The sequence below is a fragment of the Ictidomys tridecemlineatus genome, chromosome 5, assembly GCF_052094955.1.
Source record: "Ictidomys tridecemlineatus isolate mIctTri1 chromosome 5, mIctTri1.hap1, whole genome shotgun sequence".
NCBI classification, from domain to species: domain Eukaryota; kingdom Metazoa; phylum Chordata; class Mammalia; order Rodentia; family Sciuridae; genus Ictidomys; species Ictidomys tridecemlineatus.
Genome location: NC_135481.1, coordinates 199,344,758 through 199,361,032, shown reverse-complemented (window position 1 = coordinate 199,361,032; position 16,275 = coordinate 199,344,758).

Genomic DNA, 16,275 nt, shown 5'->3' with positions numbered 1-16,275 from the left:
AGCCCAGGCCTTTGGCGAAGGCCTGCGAGCGCTTGCTGGGGCTGTGTCTTGGGCAGGCCCAGTGGCCGCCCGGGGTCTCTGACTTGAGGCGGGAGGCCCAGCCACTCCCAGCACCCTCCTGAGTTGCCTGGGCAGGGTGGGCAGCGCGGGCCCAGCTGTTTTTTGTTGTCTTGCTCTTTGGGCCTTGGGGGAGAGCAAGGCTTGTTTCCTGACGGCCATCCCAGGTGTGGCCCAAGTTCTCTGACCAGGAGGGCCAGGCTCTGCTGGGAGGTCTCATCTGTGTCCAGTGCCCAGCTGCAGCCCTGACGGCAGGGCGCGTGCGTCTGGGAGTGGAAGAAGGCCTCTGCTCCCTCTGGGCCCCTGGTTGCGTCCTCTGGGCCTCACAGAAGGCCTCGGTCTCACGCCTCCTGTCCCAGCAGGCGGGGACCTGAGCCCAGGAGTGCTGCGTCATTGGTGGCTGGGCCGCTGGGGAGCCAGGTGCTCCCTCTGCCCCAGGACCCCAGAGCAGCAGCCCCCCTCCTCTCTGGAAGTGGTGAGCCCAGGGACAGCCCTCACTCTTCCCAGACCAGGAATGACTGACTGGTCCTCTTTCCCATGGCCCCTGACTGTTTCCTTGGACCCAGGGGCATCAGGAACCGAGGGCGGTGAAAGAGGGCCGAGGGCTGGGACCCACTGTGGGGGCTGCTGCAGGAGACAGCGGCTGCAGCTTGACAGGGACAGCGTGTGGTCTCAGCCTCCTCAGCACTGGGCCCTGAGCTCAGAGCCAGCATTACTGACTCCCTGTCCTGCAACACCTCTGGGGATACAGCAGAAGATGGCTGCAGACGGCCGGTGTCCCTGCTGCGTGTCTAGTGTGAGTCTCGGCTCCTGGGTCCCTTAAGACCTTGGCACAATCACAACTCTGAAAGCGGGACAGGGACAGGACTGTCACAGAACCCCCTGGCTGTGCCCGGGCAGCTCACCATTCCAGGCTTGACCCAGCTCTGAGGGGACCGAGAAGGGCCAGATGTGTTGGAAAAGATCCCGCTGATGCAGCTTCCAGAGGCCAGCTCTGCCTTGTCCCTGCACACGCGGTGGAAGGTCAGTGTTCGTCTAAAAAGTCACTCTGAAATAAAAGTTCCTTGTGCCCCAGTCCTGCCTGGAGGGCAGCTCTGCAGCAGCTGGGCTTTGGCTCTGGAGGGGGCAGATGGGGGTGGGGGCTGACTCGGTGGGTGCCAACTGCAGCCCAAGTGGGGGCAGAAAGGAGGAGACGGGAACTGTCGGCCGGCACCCGGCCACCCTGCGGCAGAGGGTGGCATCTCCGAATGCGGAGATGGGAGAAAGGTATCTGAGCTTCCCGAGGGAGCAGGGTGATCACAGTCTCTGAGGGACCTGGGCAGCGGGACTTGCAGCCTGGACACAGCATCCATATATGAAGAGCAGGGACCGGGAGGCAACAGGAACCAGGAGTGCCCGTCCTGCCATGACTGGGAGCCCGCTGTGCACGGGCATCTGGGCCAGTCAGCTGGCCAGAAAAGGCCACGGGGGAGCGAAAAAGCCAAAGGTAACAACAGGGTGTGACCGTCTGTCGTGGGGCAGAGCTTGCCCAGAGTCCTGGACATGGGTTTATTGCTGGACTGGAGTTTCCTGCCTGGTTTCTCAGACAATGAGTTGTATTTAAGTGTTGTCGTTAGCATATCTGATCAGATTCACCCCCAGGACAGAAAGGGAGCTTTGGATGTGTGGCTAAGAGAGTGCTGCTGACCGTCTGTGGTGGGGCAGAGCTTGCTGAGAGCGGTGCTACGCCACAGCTGCCCGCCACAGCTGCCCCACGGCGCTGGGTCTCCGCCCACATCTCCTGGGCAGCCTTTGCCCGGCGTTGGTTAGGTGGTTCAGGCAGGGCACGTTTTGACCTGCCTGTGAGTGGACGGGCTGCAGTCTACTGCTGGCTGGAGGGTCCCCCGCCTTCCTATCTTGCCTCCCCAGTTTCTGGTCAGGTGGGTTTGCCAGCACGCAGAGCAGACGCTGTGGCTTCAGGGGATGGGGGACGATGGGAGAGGTCCTGGACGGCTGCAGCTGCTGGGAAGGGGGTTTGGCTGGGGTGGGCCAAGTCCCCGTCATCCTGGACCCGTCTCCTCTGGCCCAGACACACGTCCGTCCCTTGTGAGGGAGGCACACTATCACCAGCTGGACATGTCTTGGTGGGAAAGCAGCTGCCCCTGGAGCGAAGCTAAGGGGCGAGCAGGAGAGGGAAAGGGCTGTGGGCCACCAAATTCCCCAACCCCATGAGTCTCATCAGCTGCCTGCAGGCTGGCTCTCAGGCGGAGGGGCTGCCCGGGAAGGCGGGCTGGGGATGGTACAGGCAGGGGCAAGCTTGGGGAGGGCCAGCGGCAGGCCTTCCTGTGGCCTGGGCAACTGGCTGGGCCTGATGGTCCCACCTGCTAGAGCAGGTGGCCCTGACCCTTCCCTGCAGGGTGCCTGCCTGAGACCCTTCAACTCTGCGCGGGGAGGGTGGCGTCCAGCCCTGGTGGCCAGCGTGCGCTGGTCCCTCTGGGCCCCCCATTTGCTTCACTTGGAGGATCTGCGTAGCCTGGGGGGTGCTCTGCCACCTGCTGGGCTGGGCGCTCCTTGTTAACGCACCTCTCTGAGGTCAGGGTGGCTGCAACAGCTCAGTACGGCAAGGCCAACTCAGATGGGCAGTGTGGGGCCCGCTCTGGCTCATCCAGCCTTGGGACAGAGGCAAGTACTAGTTCAGAGCTGAGCAGCTGCTCTGTCCTTGAATGTCCGGAGCTGTCCAGCCGCCTCTTCTTGGACAGAGCAGGCCTGGGCATGGGTCTGCCTTCTCAGAGCCTTAGGCAGCCCTGGTCTGACGGGTCCCAATACCTGTCCACCCATTGACAACAGAGGTCTTCTGTCTGTGGGGGAACTGGAGCAAATGTGTGCCCTACAAAACCCAGACGTGCTGGCGGGCACCCTGCCTGCCCCCTCCAGGCCCTCAGAGGCCCCTCCTGCTCCCTGTTTCCCAGGACTTTGGAGCCCCTTCCTCCTCTGTGGCGAGCACAGGGAGATGCTGTCTCTCTGCTGTGATTTCTACAGAGAAAGAAAATTACAAGTAGTTATCATATTTTCTCCCAAACCTTGACACATCCCAGATGACGCATGCAGTCCCCGACAGACAGCGACACTTCCTCTCTCCCCAGAGACTTGCGTGGGCTGCAGGGGAGGCTGGAAGCACCTCTCCTTCCTTCTTCCTCCTGCAGGGGCCTCCTCAGGGAGAGCCCGCAGCCTGCTGCAGGGTGCTGGAGATGGGCTGGCAGCTCAGTGCTGCACAACGCAGAGTCTCACGCTGGTCTCAGGCGCGGCCCAGGCTCCTGTCTGCAGCAGCTGCCTTTGCCCCCTGCCCCCAGGGACTGGCTGGGGGGAGCCCAGGAGGAGCCATCTAGAAGCCAGCCTTCAGTGCCTGCCCTCGGGGCGCCCTGGCGGAAGCACCCTCTGTCACAGAGGGCAAAGGGGAGATCCTAGGGGCTGTCTGGGCCTGGGGCTCCCCTGCAGGTGCTTTCCTGATCTTTGGCTGAAGCTGCCGACACCCCCAGCCCCTGCCGCTCTCCTGGGAGCTCACTGCGATGCATCCCGAGCAGCAGGTCCTCCCTGTCCCTCTGGGGCACAGCCATGAAGCTTCCCGCACTACAGCTGCCAAACCCATCAGTCTTCATCTCAAATGGAAATGTCAAGTTCAACAGGCACTGGCCTTGTTATCAGCTGCGTCTGTGGCTCTATAAACAGAGAATTTTCTCGGGTCACTGCTCTGTAGAGAGGGACCAAACAATCAATGAGAAAAACCCAGGTGGCTTCTTGCACTATACCACAGATTTCCCTCCCTACCGTCCACCGTCTGTCCGTCACCCACATGCCCATCTGTCCACCCACTTCTTCGCCCATCCATCCGCCCACTGATCTACCAACCCCTCCACCTACCCATCTCTCAATCATCCATCCATCCACCCACCCAGTACCTGCCCCTCTGTCCATCATCCCACAACCATTTGCAGGCCCAGGCACCAGCACCCCCCTCCCATTGGGGAGCAGGGGGACGCTAGCACTTGGGCTGTGGAACAGCAGCTTGGGGTAACCAGGGTGGGCTCAGGCCTGCTGTGGGAGGCCATCCTGGATGCTGAACGGCTTGCTCCTGTGGGGTTTTCCTTGAGCCTTAGGACACACCGTCCACGTGGACCCAGTTGGCCCTCACTGCAGGGTACGTCCTTGTCTCTGCAGACACCCCGACGCAGGCCCTTTAGCACCTGGCTTCCCACAGGCTTGGCTGGTCTTCCGTCTCTTCCTCCTCCACCCACTCCCAGAGCAGCCTCCTCCCTCTGAGTGGCAGCCTCTGGAGGTCTGGGCCTCTCACACTGGCCAGGTGACCGGGCTGACATGTGGCCCAGCTGGGAAGCTGGCTGAGGAAGCCAAGGGCCTGACCCCCAGCAGAAGGGATGCACAGGCCCTGCCAACACCCTGGGTGGGGCCGTCTCTGGGACACATTTAATTCCAGGATGGGGCCTGGTGTCTCTGCTCAGGGGCCACCAAATAGCAGTGTGAACCCTTCTCCTGGGCTCCAGGGAGAACTAGCCTGGGGCCGTCCTGAGGTGTCACCACAGGTGAGCCTGAGGCCCCCTGGGAGGGCCAGAGGGTGGTAGGGCAAAGACCACCGTAGTCGTGGGGCAGCGGAAGGATGGGGCGGGCCCAGCTGGGTTAGAGTGTGTGTGCTGAACTCCCTCTTCTGTCCACTAACTGGCCTTGTTGGATCAGGGGCTCCAGGCTGTCCACTACTCCAGGACATGGATCCGGGGCCCCTTGGCCCTCTCAGCTTTGGCCCCTGACTCCGACCTCAGATGCTGCCTGCTCAGAACCAGGAGGGCAGCATCTGTGGAGGTCCAGGAGCAGATGCCCTGAGGGCTAGACATCTCTGGGCTGAGCTGGCTGTCTGGTCCTAAGGACAGTCTGACCATGTGTAGACACAGCCTTGGCATGGGTACCTTGGGAACATTTGGGTGCTCTGACATTGTAGCATCTTGAAGCGCTTAACTCGGGACTCAGGGCGGACTTATCCCCTAGGGACACACAAGCACACAGGAACGTGCACACAGTTATGGCAAGTCTCCTTGTTATGGTTTGGATGTGGTGTCCCAAAAAGCTCCCGTGTGAGACAGTGCAAGAAGGTTCAGAGGAGAGGTGGTCAGGTTATGAGAGTCTTAACCCAGTCGGTGAATTCCTCCCCTGATAGGGGCTAACTGGTGACTGGGTGGTGGGGTGCCGCTGGGGGAGGGGAGTCGGGACGTGGCTTTGGGAGAATGGGGTCTGCCTCTGTTTCCCCATCACCATGGTGTGAGCTGCTTCCCTCCCCCACCCTCTCCTGCCATCATGTCCCGCCTCACCTCCAGCCCTGAGGAATGGAGCTGGCCTTCTCTGGATAAGACCTCTGAAACCCTGAGCCTTCAAATGAACTCTTCCTCCTCTGTAATGGGTGGGACAGGTCCTTTAGTCACAGCAGCAAAAAAGCTGGTTGAAACTCTAGTAGCAAAAGGGAGGGAGGAGCTGGTCCTTCCACCACCCGGGCACCGTGGACGAGTCCATAGCAGAGCCTGCGGTGGGCGGCTGCCCGTCAGTGTCCTGCTGCTGCCGTGAGAGGTAGGACAGTTGGGGTCCTTGCTGAGTCCCGTGGCACAGCTACTGCTCCTGGTCTAGAAGGCTGAGATGAGGCCCAGCCAGCAGGGTTCCCAGGGCTCAGGCCACTGTGGGGGTCGGGCCCCTGCATGAGGGACTGTCTTCCCGCTCTTGGCTCTGGGAAGTTGCTGTTCTCTGGCTGGGGTCCCACCAGCTTCCAAGCCAGCAGGGGCAGGTGGAGTCCTGTTTACCTAGGGAGGGCCTGGTGAAGCCCTCTCAGGGTCCTGGGGTCACACTTGGTTCACCCGACACCCCAGACTTATCTCGCACACTCAGGGTGCAGCTTCTGTCCCATCTGCAAAGCCCCCTCGACCCTGTCACCGAACTCGACCGTGTGTGCTCAGGTTCCAGGGTGGGGCCAATGACTTCTGCCTCCCACAGAAGCCAAGCAGCCTGCCCCGGGGTGAGGCAGACCCGAGGCTCTGAAGCAGGAGGACCCAGAGCTGCAGGCAGAGGAAGAGGAAGGACGGCCAGTCTGTGTGCCAGAAAGCCCTGTCCCAGTGACCCGGGGAGGGAGGGAGGGACCCTGATGCTCCTTTTGCCCTTCCTCTGGGTTAGATCATGTGCTACTTGAAAACTGTATATATTTAAATTATACATTAAAAAGATGAAGCAGGTCCCGGTCAGGGCTCCCAGGCAGGCAGGCTCACAGCCATTTTGGGCTTCCTGGCAAGTAATGAATGGAGAATCATTTAAAACCACCCACAGGCGCTCCAGAACCCCAGGCTCAGCCCTGAGTTTGCAGGCGGCCAGCGGGGAGGGTTATGATTGCTCCTTAAATCATGCATGAGCTGGCCTTTCCGTAGGCTGGGAAAGCAATTTCATGTCCAGCGCCCTCCTGCAGGTGGGCAGCTCTGCCTGGGGTCGGGGCAGGTGCCTGTCTGGATTCGTGAGAAAGTCAAGGGTAAGCCAGAAAATGCACCAGTGTCAGGTGGCACTCTGGGACTTGCCTGGCACCTGCCAAAGCTTGCGGAGCTGGGGCGACTTGGGTGTCAGGGGAATATAATCGAAAAGGAAAGCTCCTGCAAGAGCAAGAAAACTTCTCTGCTAAGGTAGAGGGAAAGATAACGGCTTTATCACCAAGTGAGCATTAAATTGGAATCCATGCGCATCGCGGGCAATCTGCTGAGCGTTTGCAAAGACAGAGATCTCAGTCTGCATATAGCCAGGCAGATGCGACCCATCACACTGTGTTCTCAAAATAAGCAGCGGCTCCTCCTCAGGCAGGGCAGCACCCCCCACACACTTCACCCCAACCAACCCCCTGGAAATCCTGGGACCGCTGGTAATTGGCTTGTCGGGAGGGACCCTGCACTTCCTCATCTCTGGGACGGGAGGCAGCATGGAGCAACCTGCATGGGAGTTAGGTGCCTGCCCTCCGCAGGGACAGCCAGGCCAGGGCGCCCTTGCTTGCTGTTTACATTGCAAATAGATGATGGCTTCCAGGTCCTCAGAAAGACACTAGAGCCTTTGTAGCTTTTAAAAAGATTTATAGACATGTCAAACACACCGCAATTACAAGTTCCAAGTAAAAGCTGAAGGTGGGGGCAGGTGCTTTCCTTCCACTTTTGCACCAAGGAAAATGACTTTCTTCTCTTTATTTTCCGTTTTCCTTCGCGGGGCCTGTGACAAGGCTCCTGTCTCAGGGTGGGCCACTGGGAAGGAGGGCGCACACAGTGGTGCTGGTATTCTCCTGGCTGGGAGACACTTGGGGAGTGCCGCATGCCCCGGGACAGAGCCGGCTAGGCTGCCAGCTCCTTCCTCAAGGCCCTTGTGAGGCCCTATGCAGCAGGTTGTGAGCCAGGGGACATTAGCCATTGTCACTTCTGTGGCTAGGGACTGGGCCCTGGGGCTAGCACCTTGTTCTTAACTGAAGGAGGTGGAGAATGGTGGGGGCTGCAGATGCGGTGCTGCCCAGAGGGAGAGCAATTCTGGCTGGGTCAGGGTAGGGGTCAGGATCCCTGAGTGGACAGTGGACATTAAAGTCCATGCCACAAGCCCAACCCCAGTATGACGCTCTTTCTTGCTGAACCAGTCAGGGTCTGGGGGCTGGTTGCTCAGGGGATGTGGGCCCACCCTTTCCTAGGCCCCTCTCTTCACCCATCAAGGGTCCGATGGGGTCACCACCTCCTAGGCCCGCCCGTCCATGGTGAAGCGCAGGTCTCCGGGCCTCCTCTCAGAGAGAAAGCCAGATGCACCAATGGAGCTGTTCTGCGGGACCCATGGCGTCCACTGTCCCCTGGCTTGTTACACGCAGTAGAAGCTCATTAAATGTGTGTCCAGTGCTGGTGACAGAATGCAGATTGGAAGAGTGGGCCGTGGAGACAGGTAGGTGCAGCAGCCAGGGGTCACGCCCAGGTCCAGGGCATACGTGGGAGCTCTGGGTCTGGGGGAGGGGCCTGCTGTTCCCTCCAGCCTGGGGTCAGGTCACCTCTGGCAGGACAAGGTCATGCCACTGCACAGGTTGGGGTCCACACCACTGGACAGGAGGTGAGGTTCACGGTCTCAGATAGCCTGGGGTCCACACCACTGGACAGGAGGTGGGTGTTCTCTGTGCCCAGTCGGGGGCAGGCCTGCAGCGTCAGCAGGTCTGCTGGCACCACCTCCCTGAGCCCTGTCGGCCCTTTGCGAAGGCAGAGGAATGGCTGACCAGGTGGGGAAGCCGATTGCCTGCAGAGGTGAATAGGGCAACTTGGGCCCAAGAGACATGGTTGATGTGGACAGATAGAGCCAGCAGTGCAGGGTGCACGCTGACCAGCTCCCTGTGGGGGACCAGGTTCCCATTGCCATGCTGGGGTGACTCTGGGACAGGGTGGCTCTTGGGGATGCTGAAAGTCATAATGCTCCCTATTGCTTACATGCCTCTAGAGGCTTGAGGTGAGATCCTGTCCCTCCTTCCTGTCCCAGTTGGCCTTACCTGGGCTGCATCCAGTGACTGCTTGGGGGAGGTGTAGGTATAAGGCCCTGTGCCGCCCCCCCCCCTGCCCTCCCCCACCCTCCCCCGCCGCCCCGGGGCACACCTGACACCTGAAGGGCTGCCCCAGGTGACGACTAAGGCTTGTGGAGGTCACATGGAAGCTCTTCCTGCTGCCCTGCCCTGCCCTGATCTGCCCTGCCTCGGTGGCCAAGGACACCGCCTGGTCAGTGTCTGACCTCCACCCCAGGCCATGCCCTGGGGCAGACGCCAGCTCCCAGAGCCCCGTCTTGCAGACACTCCCTTAGCTGAGCTCCTGGCTTGCTTGGCTGGCTCTGAGGCCTGCTAGCGGGAGGCTCAGGCTCCTGGGTGGGGACAGGCTGTGCCTCCTGCCGTCATCCCCTCCCCTCGCTGAGACCCTGTACCACACTCTTCCGAGAGGTGGACTGGAGGGAGCTGACCTGGCCTGAAAGCTCTCTGCCTGCTCCAGGGGATGGAAGCCCCTGGGCCTTTGTCCTCCTCCTCTGGGAACACTCCTGGGGGTGGCCCCCATGGGCTCCTGGGGCTTGAGCTGGCTCTGACTCATCTGTGAGCCCCGTGGCTTCTTACAGGGCCTCTGGGGTCAAGGAGAGCAGGGACCAGGCTCAGCCTGGAGTCTGTCCCCAGGTCTTTCTCCAGGGTTCATCCCCACCCTTGCTTGTGGGTGGGAGCGCTGGGTACCTAGCCCTGGGGTCCTTGGTCCACAGAGGCCCGTCTTGGCTTCCATGGTCCCTGCTGACCCTCGGCCTCTGCCTGGAAGGCATTTTCAGGGTCCCCCCTCTGGCCCCAGCCTGGGAGGAAAGTCACATGGGCCTGGAGGCTCACTGTTTTTTTGCTGGACTGGACTTCGGGAGCCAAGGCCGGAACCGGAGGGGACCAGGCCAGCTGTGCCCCTACAGCCCTTTCAAGAGGCAGGCACCCATTCGCACCCGTTCCCTCTGACCCCCGTGATGCTGCCAGGACCCAGAAAAGGGACCCAGGCCCAGGAAGGCCAGACACAGCCTGGGGACCGTGTGGGGCAGCCTGACTGCCAGGCTTCCCTTTCCAGGCCCCCACCCCTAGGGTGGGACACAGAGCCTGGGCCTCTGACGGATGCCCCGTGGCACTCTGCAGACCCACCAGGGCCCTTGGTGGCTCTGTCCCCAGGCACTTTGGCCCCTGTCTGATGGGTGAGAGCAAGAGAGCCCGCCCCCCCGGGAAAACTGGAGGGAGGCGTCTCTCATTCTCCCTGCAGCAGGGGCTGAGGCCGGGACGTAGCTGGAGTCGCACCTGGGCTGCATCCCCTCTCCTCGTCCAGTGCTCTCTCCTCTGCAGAGGCCTCAGCCCGTCAGGGAGGGTCATCCTTTACGGAGGGGCTCCTTTTGGGGTCAGAGCCCCCTCCCACCCTGGGGCAGCAGTGGTGGTCATTTCTGAGTGAAATGACCTGGACCTGGCGTCTCCTGCTCTCCTGATGGCCTGACTGCATTATTCAGTCCTCTGGGCTCAGCTGCAGCTGGCAGCATGTCACATCAGTGGGCCCTCCAAGCCACCGCCTCCCTGTCCCATGAGCTGTGGGCTTCCAGCAGGAGCCCGCCCTGGGGCCTCAGTCCCCCGGTGCAGCCAGGCCTGGTGGCACCTGGTCCTGAACACTGTGGCACCAGCTGTGCTTGGATGCGCTGGGCAGGCAGGAGTGCCCTGGTCCCACAGAGGCACCTGCAGGGGCACATCGGGATCAGGAAGCCGTGGAGAGGACAGCAGGGGTGGGTGGTCCCTGTGCTTGGGACTGGGCCAGCTTTGCGACCTTTCAGATCATGTGTGATGTGCCTCTTCCACCAAGTCCCAGCCACAGTGGCCAATGCTCCACCCCAGTCATTGAAAACCTTTAGGAAACTACTGTGGTTCGGAGCAACATATGTGAATTTATTTTTTGAATTGTGTGATTTACAAAATCCAAATACAGATCAAGTATTTCCAATGCAAATTTAGTGTCTAAATGGAGGGGTGCTGGAGCGTAAAATCCATGCTGGTGTCAAAGGCGCAGCAGGGAAGCAGCACTTTCTCATGGTGATTCTAGGCTGAGGAGACAATATTTGAAAGGTAGTAGGATAATTAACTGTTTATTAAAACGAGTCCCACCTGTTTGTTGGGCCCTTTGGAGGTGTTACTGGAGACGTCCGTCCCACGTGGTTGGACTGCACGCCCAGGACAGCCCCAGGAGGCGCGTCAGAGACACGAGGTGGGTGTGGCTGGGGGCAGTGGGCAACTCCACAGGGCCTGTGGGCCAGGTCTCTGGGCGGGTCCAGGTGAGTCTGGCTGGCTCCACAGGCTCCGTGGGGGGTCCTGGAGCTGCCGCATCCCCCTCTTGCACACGTGTGCGGTCTCGGTCTCACAGGAGGAAGTGCCACACAGAGGAGGACAGGGGGCCGTCCTTGGGCTCCTCCTTGGCCAGCTGGGTGTCTGTTGAGCTGGGGGGTCCTGCAGCGGGGCAGGCCGTGCTGCGGTTCAGCTCCTGCAGGGCCAGCGCTGGAAGAGAGGTGGAAATCAGGGGCCCTAAGGTTTGTGTGTCCACTGAATCCTCCGAGTGGGCTGGGCAGGGCTGCAGATGTCCCCCCAGAGGCGCTTCTCAGTCACCGCGGAGGTGGCTGTGGGGACCGAGGATCTCTGATGACGGTCGCTGATGTGTGCGGAAGACCTGCTTCTCAACCTCCTGGCCCTGCGTCGACGCTTCCCTGGTGCGCGCTGCGACTCCGTCTTCCTTCTCCTTCCCCGACACTTCCTGCAGGGCTGGGAGGCGCCTGTTGGTTCCTCTGGGCTCCACAGTCCTGGCAGGTGCTGCCCTTGACGGGCACCCTCTGGCGTGGGCGTGGAGATCCCTGAGCAGATGCCGGCCAGGTGCCTGCATCATGAAGCCTCTTTGGAGCATGAACATGGGGACGTGAAGGGCTGGGGTGTCACGTGCCCATTGCCCCCCAATATCCCGCAGCTCCAAACTCTCCAACCTGCTGCATAAACCCATGGCACAGGCCAAGTTGTCCATGGGGCCAGCCCAGAGCCCTGTTCAGCTCCTGGGTTGTCCTCCAGATGCTGGCTCTTGGGTGTGGCCGATGCATCCTGTGACTAGGAGCAGGTGGGGCTGACTCCAGGCAAGGCCAGAGCTGCGGAGGACAGTGTGGGCCGCCGTGGCCAGGGACGTGGCTCATGGAGGATGGCTCAATCCAGGACAGCCACCAAGGACAGGCTTTCTTGCCTCACTGCGAATGCCGCCTGGGGCCTGGCCTGAGTGGTCAGCAGTGTCCCTTCCTGGGCGTGATGAGCTTCAGGTGCCTAATGCAGCAGCCCACTTCTTGCAGGGTGGTCATGTCTGTACCAGGGCAACGCCGTCCATTCACAGGCCTTTGACCCCTGTGCAGGGTCCCCAGGGCTGCCATGTAAAGTGCCACCAACTGGGGGTCTTAAATGACAGAACCATTCCTCACAGCTGGGGAGGCCAGAGGTTCCTAGTAAGGCAGGGCTGGTTCCTGGGGCTCTGGCCAAGGAGCCGTCAGCCCCAGACCTCTCTCCCATCGGGGGTCCTTGGTGTGCTCTGAGTGCCTCTGTCCTGCCTAGCTTCCCTGTGTCATCTCCTCCTCCTGCTCCTCTTGCTCCTGCTCCTCCTCCTCCTGCTCCTGCTCTTCCTCCTCCTGCTCCTTCTCCTCCTCCTCCTGCTCCTGCTCCTCCTCCTCCTGCTCCTCCTCCTCCTCCTCTTGCTCCTGCTCCTCCTCCTCCTCCTCCTGCTCCTCCTGCTCCTCCTCCTCCTCCTCTTGCTCCTGCTCCTCCTCCTCCTCCTCCTGCTCCTCCTGCTCCTCCTCCTCCTGCTCCTCCTGCTCCTGCTCCTCCTCCTTCTCCTGCTCCTCCTCCTCCTCCTCTTGCTCCTGCTCCTCCTCCTCCTCCTCCTCCTCCTCTTGCTCCTGCTCCTCCTCCTCCTCCTCCTCCTCCTCCTGCTCCTCCTGCTCCTCCTCCTCCTGCTCCTCCTGCTCCTGCTCCTCCTCCTCCTCCTGCTCCTCCTCCTCCTCCTCCTGCTCCTCCTCCTCCTCCTCTTGCTCCTGCTCCTCCTCCTCCTGCTCCTCCTCCTCCTGCTCCTCCTCCTCCTCTTGCTCCTGCTCCTCCTGCTCCTGCTCCTCCTGCTCCTCCTCATGCTCCTCCTCCTCCTCCTGCTCCTCCTCCTCCTGCTCCTCCTCCTCCTGGGGTCAGTGCCAGCGATTGAACCCAGGGGTGCTCTACCACTGAGACACATTACCAGGCCTTTTTAGATTTATTTTGAGTCAGGGTCTCATTAAAGTTGTTGAGGCTGGAGTCAAACTTTAGATCCTCCTGCCTCAGCCTCCCAAGTTGCCGGGATTGCAGGTGTGTGCCAGGGTGGCTGGCCCTCTTTTCTTCTAATAAGGAGACTTGTCACTGGATGTAGGGTCCATCCTCATTAACATTGGTCTCATCTTGAGAATAAGTTTACCTCTGCAAAGGCTCTTCGCATATAAGGTCCCATTTCCAGGATCAGTGGGGAAAGACTTGGTTATGTCTTTAGGGGCTACCATCGGACCCGCTGCACTATGCATCATGAGGGCAGGGACCGTGTGGCTTCATTCCTGATCCCCAGGACCTGGCGCATAGCAGGTGCTCACCAAATAGTTATTGAATGAATTACTTTAAAGGAACCAGGTGAGGAGGTGGTGGGGGATGTCTAAGCTCATCGACATGGAAGTGAGTGGAGTATGTTTGAATATTCCCATAAAAAAGTCAAAATAAAACTGGGCGACATTTTTTCGTCTCGTCTGCAGTGGCAGACGCCTGTCATTCCCGCGACTCGGGAGGCCAAGGTGGGAGGATGGCAAACTCGAGACCAGCCTAGGTGACTTGATGAGACCCTGTCTCAAAATAAATCTAAAAGAGCTGGGATGCGGCTCAGTGGTAGAGTGACCCTGGGTTCAATCCCTGGTACTAAAAGGACAGGCAGGGCAGGCAGGGTGGACAGTTAGAAGTGGCTCGCCCTGACCCCGAGTCCCCCTCTCAGGGGGGTGCAGGGTGGAGGGGCCTGGCTCCGCCTGCTGAGGGGATGGAGTCATGCTGCTGTTTCTTGAGACGAAGGCTGCAGGGTGTGGGGGACCTCAGGGCCTCTCAGTCCACCTGCTGCCTAATGTTGTCCCTGGCAGTGTCCTCATAACGAGCTGCTTCCCTGCTTGACACCAGGGGACCAGGATCTCTGTACTGCACAAGATAGGCCATTTTGCTTTTAGAGCATCTAAATGTTAGCAGATCATTTTAGCTCTGAATCTCAAGGATAGAGGCCTCTGCCGCTGTGCACCCCGAGGCAGGGGGCGCCCTGAGCTCCGTGGAGGAGCTGTTGGCGAGAAGCGCAGCCTGAGATCTGCTCGCAGGCTATATATACATTCGACAGCTGCTCGGATGCCAGAGCGCTCTCGGCTGTTCTCCCATCTGTTGGTGTAATTATCTCTGGGCAGGATGCGCGCAGACTTCGCCTCTACTATGTACTCTTTCATATTCAAATTTTTCACGAGAATGACTGCTTCTACAATAAAAGAAGGGGATTTTTCCATCTCGTGAATGTGCACACAGTGAACAGGAGGGCGAGGTGAGGGGCTGGGGGATTGGAACCAGGGGAAGGGGCTGGGCGGCCCAGCTCCCTGATGGCCCCAGCCCCGGGGCCTGACGTGGCGAGGTGCAGAGGGTAGAACAAGGCCACCCGAGTCCCTGTCCTCTGCCCAGTGCTGGGAGCCCGCAGGCCAAGCCGGTGGGGCAGCTGGGGACCCTGGGCCTCAGGCCACCTCCGGCAGTTGCTGCCCCTCTCTGGACGAGTGCCCTGGTGTCCCCGCCTCCTCCAGCTCTGGTGCCAGGATTTCAGGCAGCACAGTGCTGATGAGGGCAGGGATACCTGCATCACACAAGTGCCCAGGGCTTCTCCAGAGCTGGGCAGCTCTGGTCAGCACTGCAACCCAGGAGGCCCCGGGGCAAGGATCCTTACCAGCTCTGTCCAGTCCTCGGGCTCACTCTGGAGGTGGAGGGCACCTCCCGTCGGAAGAGTAGGTCCGCAGAGTTATTCAAAGGAGCTGGCCAAGCTGCCTGGAGCCGCTGTCCTCACACCATGGGATGTGAGCCTCGCAATCCAGTCCATCTGGTTCCTGAAGCAGCTGGGCAGGCTGAGGCTAATGCAGGCCTGCTGCAGTGTCTGCGGCCACCACTCTAGGAGTGCTGGTGTCCCCTGCCAGGGGCACCTCCCAGTGGCAGGAAGGGCTCACCTGAAGGTTGGGGCTTCCTCTGAGCTCCTGGTGACCAACGTAGCAAGAAGCAGGCGGAATCTCCCACCAGCAATTTCAAAGGGGAGCTGTGGAGCCTCCTGCAGATGCTTTCGGCTGTGGGCACAATTCTGCAGCGTGTGTGATACACCCACCTGTGGCCCAGAGACGCCAATCCCACGGTGGGCACTGGTGTCAGGGGCACGCCAGTGCAGGTGGGAGATGGCTCACTGCATGCTGGAGAATCGAGGGCTAGGAATCAGCTTGCATGTCCACCCTTGTGCACTGGCCTGTCCCCTGAGCTTCATCGGTGTCAGGGAGACGGGAGGCCATGCTGGGGCACAGGTCCTGTGCCATCTCTAAGAGGCGGGGCAGATGCAGAGTATGGAGGTGGAAGGAACCCTGGCTGACTCTGCAGGGGTCACGGGGACTCTGGACAGACTGAGCAGCAGTGACCAGCAGGTGGACTGCTGGGGCTGAACAGAGGGACGGCCAGACAGGCTTGAGCCCCTGGTTGTTCCTTCTTTACTCCCTGACTTTGACCCCCACTTATGATTGGCAGCTGGGTCCTGGTGTCCAATCCTAAAGGCCCAGCCAGGGGGCTGCTTCTGAGGACCACCCTGAGGCAAGGGCTTGAGTACAGTTGTTCTTTTGGGAGGTGACACTGGGAGGCACAGACAGCTGGGAGACGTGCTACCAAGCGGGGCACCCTGTGGGCACTGGGGCACATCCTGCTGGGTGGGGCCTGGGTTGTCCCTGCTGCTGGGACCCGGAGGGAGCTGGGTGTTGATCTTTGGCCCCTGGAGTTGGTTGGAGCTGCACCGGGGAAGCAGGAGTTCTGGGGCGACTTAATTTGGGGAGGTGGGTGCACAGGTGCCCCTGGCCCTGGCAGCCCTCCTTCTCTGGCCCAGGCCCTTTCCTGGGATCTTTGCTGGTGTCACCAGCTCTGGAGTGGCATGTGGGGTAGTGGTGGCCTTTCGGGGCACATGAGGTGGGAGTGGTGGGATGGGCGTCTGGTAAAGGGACCCAGGTGGCTTCATTCAGCCGACACTCGAGGGGACAGAGCATCTGTCCGACCTAGAAGCCAGCTAGCCCAGGAGTCTGTCGGGGCTTCACATGGACTTCTTGGCTCCCAGGTGGGACTGGGAGGGTACAGGACTGACCTGGAGGCCACAGGTGCACGTGCCCCGGAGGCGTGGCTGGTGCTGCGAGGGCCTGGACAGGCTGGTGGACCGCGGCTGACTTGCTCCTCTCCTGTGGGTCCTGCACCAGGAGCACCCAGACCTGCCACTGCCCTGGGGAGCTGTCCGTCCTCCCCTGCAGGACTGCGCCCAGAGGTTCTCTGCATGTTCCATGGGC